Source organism: Lolium rigidum, chromosome 1 (assembly GCF_022539505.1).
Source record: "Lolium rigidum isolate FL_2022 chromosome 1, APGP_CSIRO_Lrig_0.1, whole genome shotgun sequence".
Lineage (NCBI taxonomy): Eukaryota > Viridiplantae > Streptophyta > Magnoliopsida > Poales > Poaceae > Lolium > Lolium rigidum.
In genome coordinates, this window is record NC_061508.1 from 293,749,861 (window position 1) to 293,761,093 (window position 11,233).

At 41.4% G+C, this 11,233-nt stretch overlaps 1 long non-coding RNA gene across 1 annotated transcript; it reads left to right on the top strand.

Moving 5' to 3' along the window:
* The first annotated feature begins 365 nt into the window (after window positions 1–365).
* LOC124683941 lies at window positions 366–3,335 on the top strand. Its single transcript, XR_006996864.1, has 4 exons — window positions 366–437; window positions 521–1,247; window positions 1,910–2,057; window positions 3,178–3,335. It is a non-coding gene; the product is annotated as an uncharacterized LOC124683941 (long non-coding RNA).
* The last annotated feature ends 7,898 nt before the right edge of the window (window positions 3,336–11,233 follow it).

The window sequence follows — 11,233 nt, forward strand, 5'->3', positions numbered from 1 at the left end:
TATCGTTCCCCATTCCCCAAATTACCGTGGCCACCGCACGAGAGAGACAGAGAGAGCGCCGCCTACCTCCCCCCCAGCTCGTGCTCCGATCTCAAGGTGCCGTCCGTTCTCGTTCGAATCCCAGATCCGCTTCGTCGTTTGATTCCGCCGCCGTGGTTTGCGTTGTGTTTCGCTGTTTCTGATCTGTGTGGGTTTTCGGTTGTGTTCGAGGTTGCGAGGATGAAGGCGAAGGTGGCCTCCCGCGCCGGCGGCGACGGTGAGAGTGACCCCCTTCTCGTCCGATTTCCCCTGGTTTCGCTCGTCCGTTTATCCCGCTTCCCGTCGGTTTCTGATTCGATCTGCTTTTGCTGTTGGTGCAGGCTAGCGGTGAAGAAGAGCAAGGCCGAGAAGGACCCCAACACGCCCAAGCGGCCCCCGAGCGCCTTCTTCGTCTTCATGTAAGCGCCCGCCCCCTAGATCAGCCCTCCGTTTCGCGATTCGTATCTGATTTTGATTCCGCGGTGGCGTGCGTCTCGTGCAGGGAGGGCTTCAGGAAGGACTTCAAGGAGAAGAACCCCAACAACAAGCAGGTCTCCGTGGCAAGCCCCGTTTCCCCCACCAGCAACTCCGTCTCGCGTGCCGGCCACGGGTCACTGCCGCCGCCTCCTTGGGCGGAGCAGAGCCGAGGAAGGACCACGGAGGAGCAGCCCCAGGGGGCGTCGATGCAGGGCTCCTCCGCCAGGAGTCGACGTGTTGCCTCGGGAGGATTAGTAGCGCCGATGGGGTCGCCTCGCGAAGGGGCCAGTTCGAGGACTGCGGCTGTGGTCGTCGCCGCGCCGCTGCGCAAGCTATTTCTCGGCCGTTGGTACCGCCACTTCAGCCTCCACCTTGGGCGGTAGTTCGTGGCCGTCGTTCGCTGCAGATCCCGTGGAGGCGTTCTGCCGCCTCTCCATGGAGTCTCAACTCGGCGGTGGGAAGGGCATGGACCGGCTTGTTACCGGACAGAGCTCCGCCAGTGAGGTGTTCCTCTTCCGGTAGAAGGCGGCGCTCTCCTCCGCCTCCGCCTCCTCCTTGAGCTGCGCCGCCGCCGGACGGGAGACGACCAAGGATGTCGCCCACCTCACGTTGTTCCTTGTTCTCTTGCACCCTTCTACCTGGACAACCTCGCTGTTCTGGCTGACGAGATTGGGGGCTTGCTGGATACAAGCGCGCACGCACTGCCCTCGGGGCTACTGGTGCAGGCGTTGATACTGCTTGTCAACTAGAAGGTGAGTCCTGTTTGATTCATTTGTTGGCCTCCACATAAAACCTTGCTTCATTTAGTCGCAGATTGGATACTCAGCTAGTGGTATGATTTATTGTTCAAATTGATTGGCGCTGGATCTGTTTGGAGGGGGTAGTAGTGCTATCAATTTTGTAATTGCTACTCACTGCTATATCTTTTATTCACCAGACCCAGGAAGGTGTAATAGTATTTAAGCTATCCTAGTTCAACCATGGCCAAATTGGCTCCAACAGAGGACCATGAAATGTCCCTGTTATTTTTAGGAGCAACTCTGAATTACCTCTTTTCCATGTTCATTATTTTTGCTTGCACTACTCTCCAAAACCTGTGACAAACTGTGAGACTACTATACATCATTGGGTACGGTGTCCTTCGGTGAATGGAGTGTTGCAACCAAAAATTCAGAATTGCGTCTAATGCAGCACATGAATCTGCGAGTGGGATAAAATTGATACGAGTTGAATAAAATTACAAGAACTGAACTTAATATTTAGTTATTAGATGAAATTTGGTATCTAAAGCCCTACGCTACATTATTGACTATACAATTGCCAGCTATTTAACTTATCTAGTTGCTAAACTTCAGATTCAATCTATTTCATTCATTATAGAAATATTAATTATCTGTTGGGAAATTTGGGAAAGACCTACGCAGACACTGTTGGTGCGTCCAAATGGCATACGCTATCGCAGAGAAGGATGCCGTAAAGGCTCCAAAACCAGCAGATGGTGAAGATGCATATGTGAAGAAGCTCTTCCTTAAGGGAACGGCATATTATCTTTATGTCCACAGGTTAGTACTGTAACTTTTAATAGCTTTTTGCTGTTTCTATTGTCTGGCCAAAATATTGTCATGGTAAATTCTGAACCATCTGATGTTAAGCATAGATCAAAGTATCAATTTTCAGAACCTATTTTAAGAACCTGTTGGTGGTGCAATCTCTTGTTTATGTCTAGTCGGATTCATGATTCATATAAACTACTTAAAGGAAAAGTTTGTTATTACTGGATGAAGCTACCTTGTAGTGCTAAAAGTATGTAACACAATTCCTATTGTATTGGATGTGTGAGAAACTTCAGAAACTCTCAAGTTAAAATGCAATTAGACGTGTAAACGTCCTCCATAAAGAGCAGGCAGGTCGTCTTCACAAAAGCTTAACTGCATTCTAGTAACTGTGTTTCAAGGCTACTGCATTTTGGACGAGAAGATATTTTGCTGTCATTTAACCAACATTTAATCTGACATAAAGTCCTGCATCCAGTTGTCATTTGGTATCTTGGTTGTTCACCGCTACTTGTGATCTAAAGTTTTGTTAAGTTAGTCCACGTCCTGCAGTTTAATTTCTGTAATTAGTGTGCTATCAAACGTGTTCGGTGTTTGGAACCAAATTGCTGGACATGAGAAGTGGTCCGGTTGCTCCTAGTACTAGTACTAGTAGGTCTTTTTTTCCGTTCGAGGCTAGCACTAGCAAATGTGAAGTCTGGTTGCCTGAATGGAACAAGTAATTGAACTGTAAACTTCTTGGCAACTTTTATCCATGGATTTAAGATGGGGAGAAATGCTCTAGTCAGCTAACTGCTGGAACAAATGATGTGTTATTGTGCTTTACATTTCACACTATAACATCTCAATATCTTACTAGATGCAAGGTATGGCTGATAGTATATAATAGCAATGCTCTGAAAATACACTATAAAAACACGTGCATATATGAAATATGCTGCAGTACATGGATTTATTTTTCGAAGTTTATGCGTGTGTCTTGTGAAAATGCAATCAAGATAGAAACAGAGAATCATTTATTTTGTTTCCAGAGCTACATATTCTGTTTCCATTAACATTAAAAATCTGTCGGTTCTCACTTTCATATGGACTATTGCAACGCTGACGGAGTGTTTGCTTCTGTGTTTAGTCTGTTTATTCTAGATCTGATGGTAGGGTGCTGACATTGGAGGAACAAGCAAGCGAATTGGGAACAAATGAGGAAGTCAGACAAGTAAGATGGAAGCCAGTTAGATGAACCATGTTAGATGAACCTTGTTGTGTATTTTATCTAATGGTTTCAAACCATGTTGGTTCATGATGTGGAGATGGACATTGTTGGTCATGGAAGTTAGATGCCTGGATTGTGAATCCTTGAATGTTTCAAAAGGATTGTGAATCCTTGAATGTTTCAAAAGGATTGTGAATCCTTGAATGTTTCAAAATGTTGGTTTCAAACCTAGATTGCTTGGAAATATTGGTTTTAAACATTGCTTGACTTCTTGAGTGTGATGTATGCTTGATTGTAGATTGCTTGAATGTTTGCAGGCAGTATAGCAACCTTAAAAATGCCTAAGAAAATAATCAGCGGCACCAGAATTAAAAGCCTAAAAAAGTAATTGTAGGCATCCTTTAAAAGTGCCGGCAAAAAGTTTAAATGGCATCCCTAGAAAAGTGCCAGTAAAAAGATTTCGTGACATTTTTCGAAAAGTGCCGGCAAAAAGATTCTATGGCATTTTCGGAAAGTGCCAACAAAAAGATTCCATGGCATCTTTCAAAAGTGCCGGCAATACTAACTAGCGGCATTTTTGGAAGTGCCTTAAAATATAATTAACGGCACTTTTCTAAAAATGCCGGCAAAGATCTACCTCGACTGGAATAAACGCAGCACTTTTTTTTGTGCCTTGAAAAATCTTTGCCGGCACTTTTTGTGACTTTGCCGGCACTTTTTTGTGCCGGCAATCTGGATACCTGACGCAGTGTAACGACCACAGTTTCTATATTAACGCCCACTTGTGCGGGCACTTTAACAACATATAGTGGCACTTTTAGCTTCGGAGTAATCCATCCGATTACTAATGACAATATCATTGGGAAAGACAGATTAAAACACACTAGGAAAGGCTATCATCATGCAGCAGCTTTGACGTTGATCCCCTTCACCATCTGTTGCATGCTGTCGTACGACGTACGTCCCACCTGCACAAACGGCCGTCCTCAGCCTTCACCTTCCACATCTCGGCGCATCACCTGAAATCGTTCCACCTGCATCACCTCCCTCACACGGCAGGCAACCCAGTAATGCTACACCCACGGGCAAAAAATATCTTACGGACTCACTTACAAACACAACGTGGAGCTGTGTGATTGGGGCAAACAAGTGTGGCAGCTGAGGAAAGAAGTCGTCCACGAACATGAGAATCACACGTCTGCGCGTAGGATCCATTCCGTAGGAATCTGCCCGTAGGTACAGCATTATTGCGGGCAACCTGCTCCCTCCTCACATTGTCGTTCAGCCGTGCACCGACGCGCCACAGCTCGCAGGCGTACTTGTCGTTTGTGTCTTGGTCCACGAACCCTGGCAAGCACACCACCGAGGGGGGGGTCGGAGATGGGCCTCGTGATGCAGGGATGGGACGAGGAGGAGTATGTCACCGACATGGACGTGATTTTTCGGCGAGGTGGAGGTGAAGAAGAAACACAAGATCTTGCTGCTGGGAGACATGAGCGTGGTCGTCGGACGAGGCTTCCCTGTGCCCGTTTGGTGCGACCATCCGTGCGACCGCATGCCCAGCTCGCATCGAGCGGCTCTCCCTCACACCTTCGCCAGCTATGATTGTTACCTCTAGGAAAGAAAAAACAGAATCACGTCTGTCCCGTATCTACTTCCTTATACTGATTCCAGAATACACGCTCAACGCCGCGCGAGAAAAACCTACAAACTGCACATCGCGCGGGAACAAACCCACAAATTACACAGCCGCAATCAATAGAAAATTCGCCTCAGGCTAAAGAATAGTAATTGAATTCACAGTTCAAATTGAACGGGCAGCAATCAGCTCAACTGGATGATGGCTTCTTCATGTAATCATGGACGTGCTGGTGATGAATCTCACGGACAAACAGTAAGATATCTGACCCTACTCCACATGATGAATCATAGTGGACTTCTTTAGTTTCTTCTTTCTGAACCGATTGTGTATCTTCTAATCCAGTCATTACCGTCATTTGCTTTGATCTCAACTCCTACGGCATTTGGATCTCAAATCAACATGCATATTTCGTCTCCATTGATGACAGTACTGATCAGCATTTGGAAACTGAGGGTTTCACTGCCCTCCATTGATGACAGTAGTGATATGCATAATGTTTAGGCCCTAAAATTCAGATAAAGTAGTTACAGGACAATGTCTCCAAAATAAATCAAGCAAGTTAGAACTAAGAACTAACATATGTTTCTGTGTTGCTTTCATTTCTTTCCAACTACAAAGAATTATAATTCACATGGGTTGTAACATCTCATGCCAATCCATGTTGACCATATGCAAATGTATTTTCTCTCAGACTATTCTTAGTCCAGAGTCCAGCACTCGAATGACACATATGTGTATCGACTAAATTCAATATTAACTGATACAGGATTTCCAAGAAACTGCAGCAGATCCCTCTGATGGAAGGGTACCAAATCTTGGCATGAAATTTTTATCAGAAGATGAAGCTTATTCCTCTTATAACAAGTATGCTGAAACTATCGGTTTTAGCATTAGAAGAAGTAGTGGGCACAAAATGAAGAACTCTTCTACGATGCAACTATGGACATTTACATGCTCTCGCCAAGGTATGGGTTATGTGATTTTTTATAATTTCTATCATATCTTGATGTATTAAGATAATTATAACAACTTATAGGCTATCGTGGGGATGATAAAAGAGATGACACATTCAGCTACAGCAGGCCAGAAACACGATGCGGATGTACCGCCCGAATGAAGATAAGGTTTAGAAATGGATTTTATGATGTGTATGAAGTTGAAGCATCACATAACCACATTCTTGCTCCTGGAACCATGACACACTTTTTGAGATCACAGAGAAAAGTAACAGAAGCACAAATATCGAATGCAGAAGTTGCAAAGTCTGTAGGTATTTCAACTAAAGCAACAATTGATATGATGGCCAAACAAACAGGTGGAATTGAAAGCCTTGGTTGTACACGTGGATAAAACATTGTTGTCTTTAGCAACAACACATCTACAATCTTTGAAGTTATTGTCACTCTTCTAGAAAACTAGAGGCATGAACCTACTATCGAGCATAAATACTCCCTCCTGGAGTCACAAGTATCTACTTTGCCAGAGTATCTACTAGCAACGAAGAGCATGCAAGATCACAAATAACATATGACATGAATATATAATCTACCTCAACATAGTATTCAATATTCATCGGATCCCAACAAACACAACATGTAGCATTACATAAGGATGATCTTGATCATATAGGGAGCTCACAAGATCTAAACATGAGGCATAAATTGGAGAATACAACCATCTAGCTACTGCTATGGACCCATAGTCCATGGATCAACTACTCACGCATCACTTCGGAGGCAGGCATGGTGATGTTGATGCCTCCGGCGATGATTTCCCCCTCCAGCAGGGTGCCAGGAAGAACTTCAGAACCCTCCCGAGATGGGTTCTACGAGGGCGGCCGCGATGGAAATTTTAGTGGATGGAGACTCGGGTGCTTAGGCTTTCCGAGATCGTGAATAAATAGGCGGAAGGGCGAGGTCGGTGGCCGCCTAGGGGGGGCCACACCACCCCTCGGCATGGGCCCGCCCTAGGCAGCGGCATGGGGTGGCCTGGCTGCCCTGTGGTGCCTCTTCGTCCCCCTTCAGTCTCTGTCTTTTGATACGGAGAAATATTGACTTCGGCTTTTGTCCCGTCCAATTCCGAGAATGTTTCCTGTACAACTTTTTTGAAACCAAAAACAGCAGCAAACAGGGAACTGACACTGTGACATCTTGTCAATAGGTTAGTGCCAGAAAATGTATAAAAGTGTAACAAAGTGTATGTAAATCATAGTAGAATTTTTGTAAAACAAGCATGGAGCATCAAAAATTATAGATACGTTCGAGACGTATCAAGCATCTCCAAGCTTAACTCTTGCTCGTCCTCGAGTAGGTAAGTGATACCAAAATAATTTTTGAGGTGACATGAAGCCAACACAGTCTTGATCAAGCATATAAAGCATTGTGAGCTGAACATAGGTATGGTAGATATAATTCTAACAATAGAACTTAGCAACTATATTATAACATGAGAAGTAACTCAAACAAAGGATCATGAATACTAGTGCATTGAAAGCAAATGTTGTTTATGAGCATAGATAAAATATAGTAAAGTGATACTCAACATGTCCTTTATGAAGTAGCAAAACGTAAATGCTAGGACACCTTCAAAGTTCAGAGGATGACTAGATACAAGTAAAATAAGAACAAGCAATAGCATAATCATGAATCAATCAATAAGTCTTGGGACTATGCACATTACACTAAGAATGTCAACTATGCTCTCTTAATGTGTGCATAAATCGAGAAGATGAGGACTCAACAAAAAAGTAAAAGAAAGACTCTTTGCAGAGCAAGCAAGATAAACAAGTTTTATAAACCTTTCAAAAAGTATGGTACTCATTAGCTTTGAGCTTTCATTGCCCATATCATAAGCATCTTGAATGGTTAAATTTAATGTGCGGAAGCTATGAGCTATATGCTTGACAAATCACAAGTAGAAAATCTCATGCCCCTTGAATACAAGTACCTACACCTCATGCTTTTCAACTTAGATCCAAAATAAGTTCTTGTCATTGTAAGTATACATATATCATAAAGAATGCAGCGGGGGTACCTCTTGCCGATTGATATAAGTACTCCTTCAAATAAGTGTGATCCCACACCAAAATAACAAGATAAACAAACAATGAACATCTCAACAATCTTTTTATTTATTATGGGTATAGCCTTTTATTGAAGATGTTTCACGGAATGCTCACTATGGAATGTTGTAAACTTCCACCATGAATGATGCATGGCTTAGGTTAGCGCTCCAGCGTTTTTCTAACACATATACAAACTCCATGGACTTACAAGTTTTCATTCTATTTCGCATCGATAGGCATCCATAAGCAAAAGATCATGATATCAACTAAATAATAAGTGCAATGTTGAAAGCGCTCCCCATGAAAGCTGGTTATGCTAACTCCCAACTTGCAATTTGCGAACATATAAACTTCATAAGATAGTCACAATGATCAGGTTTATTAAGTACAATAAAGTAAATGTGCCATCAAGTTCGTGAGAGCTTTACAAACTAATTTTCATGCCAAAATTTAATTTGGAAGATAAATAAAAGCATGATAAACATACTTGGAATAGCAATAATGCTAATAGGTAGATATGGCGGACACAATTGGAAAACTTTGGTTAATGGTGGTTGGATGCACGAGTAGAGTTCATACTCAGTACAGACGAATGCTAGCAAAAGACTGGGAGCGACCAACTAAGATAGCAATAATGGCCATAATCATGCATAGCGACAAAACAATATTAATCAAAGCATTAAGTGATATCACAAGTCAAAAACTAAATGATCATGGAGGCTTTAGTTTCTGGTTATAGTCATAACATGATGTAAACATGCGCCAAGTCAACCCAATAAAGCATCAAAGGAGAATACCACATATTACGCTTCTATGATAAAAACGACACATGATTCTTTAAATGACACATTAAGCACTCTCAGATATTTAAGACAAGTCATGATTCAATAATAAATACTAAGCATATCATAAAAATAACATCCAACATGACATACCGAAGTCTATGCCACAGTCTAGACAAGCTTCCTTTTGCATCACTATTAGCACGAAACATTTTACTCGTATCCAACACCAATCAACTTATTTGAAATAACTCTCAGAGATGGAAAACAATATGGACCAGATAGCTAATCATACATAAATAAATAATACTAACGAGCTCTGCATTAGATTCAAGTTAAAGAGCAAGAGCTAAACGCGGAACAATAACAGTGAAAACTAGAGCGTTCTATGCAATTAAAACGGAGCGGGTCTTTCTCCAAAACAGTTGTGCCGGGATCCAACATATGCTACAACAAACATAACAAAACTACACTAAAAATAAAAATAAATACGCTCCAAGAACAGCACGTAGTGTATGAAGCAATAAAAATATAGCGCATAGAGAGATGCCATGTTGCTTTGTTGATGAAGAGAGGATGCCTTGGGAATCCCCAAGATTTGATGCTTGTACCTCTTCGATATTTTTTGGGGTGCAGGGGCATCCCCAAGCTTGAGTTTTTGTCCATTCTTTATCTCATCACATCATTCTTCTCTCCCTACACTTGAAAACTTCATGCATACAAAACTTCACACAGTTCTTTATTAGCAGCATTAGTACAATCAAAATAAACAAATCCACCTGGGTTCAATTCTAACATATATTAAACATATATTAAAGCATTAACTACTGTAGCAACTATTCAAAAATTTCTTTGATCAAAAGAACTCAAAAAGAAAGAAGAGGTAAATGTAAATAGTGCAGAAAATTGTCAAAACATAACAACAGGTAAAGATTGATTTTTTCGAAAATCTTGTGTTGCTCATATCGAAAAGTGGTCAACTAACGATTTTTAGATAATAACCTGGGGCATATGCATAAACAATGAAAGCTCAAAATTATGTACTGGATATTTATACGATTTTTATGATAACAACACAGAATCTATTTCTGGATAGCAACTTTCTCAAATCTTACTTTCTTCCTATTAGAGGCTATTCTTGGCACAAAAAACGAAATAAAAAAGATAAGGAGAGGTTATTACAGAGGCAATAACTTCCGAGAATCAACAAAAGAAAAATTACAGAAAATAAACATGGGTTATCTCCCATAAGTGCTTTTCTTTAACGCCTTTCAGCTAGGCGCAGAAAAAGAGCGAGCATCAGGTATTATCAAGAGAAGAAGCATCAAGATCATAAATGTCGAGAGTCTTACGCCTACTCCTCCTACCTTTACATTTTTTCTTAGGAAAACAATGAGAAGTACCTGGTGGGGAGGTAAACCATGGTGCCTTTCCCCACATCTATCTTTGCTCCAAAGAGTTTCATCATAGATCGTTCAAGCGTGATTTGTCCCTTTCCTATGCATTCAATGATAAGATAATCAGTAGATACCATCCTTCCTAGGATCCTTGTATGCACTCCTTCAGCAACCCCAATGGGTAATATAATAACATTATTGGTGTGAGATATTTCTTCTCCACCCTCAGAAAGTCCCCAAAATTAAAGACTCGTAAATATCTTTAGGCATAAGACAAAACTCAGACATAATATCGCAACGAGCATAAAAAATTTCACCACCTATGTCAACTTTTACTGAAGGGAGCGAACTTGAGGGTTCGGAATTTATTTGAACATGATCATACTTCTCCCGAAGCAAGCTATAACTTCGTTCAAGCGAGCCGTACTTGTCTCAAGAGTATTTAATCTAGCATAAATGCTCGCAAGGGATGAATCAAAATTACTACGTGAGCTATATGTTGCAATCAATTTCTTTGTGGCATTAAAATCTTGATCTCCATCACATTGAGGAAATCTCCTCCCGCTACAGTATCCAAAGCATATCTATAGCGAAGAAAAAGACCAAAATAAAAGCTACTAAGAAGCAATTCTAGAGTCATTTTAGGTTTAGGTTTATGATAAGAACTATTAATTCTAGACCAAGCTTCCCTAAAACTCTCCTCACTCCCTTGTTTGGAAGTGAAGATCATTTCTTTATAAACTTAAAATAGACATAAAGACAACTTAAAATAGAAACTAATTTTTTTTGTATTTTTTTATATAAAGAAGACTATAAAAGAAACTAATTTTTTATGTTTTTGATATGATAAAACAAACTAGATAAAATAAAGTAAACTAAGGAAAACTATAAGAAAGTAAAGAGATTGGAGATGAGAGACTCCCCTTGCAGAAATCATCTTTCTTCCCGGCAACAGCGCCAGAAAAAGAGCTTGATGAGCGCAGATTGCACACCGTTGCGAAACACCAAGAGGAAGGTATGATGAGCACAACATCATGTTTTACCTCAGTAAAAAACTAAGGTTTAATCGACCAGTAAGAGAAATGCGTGA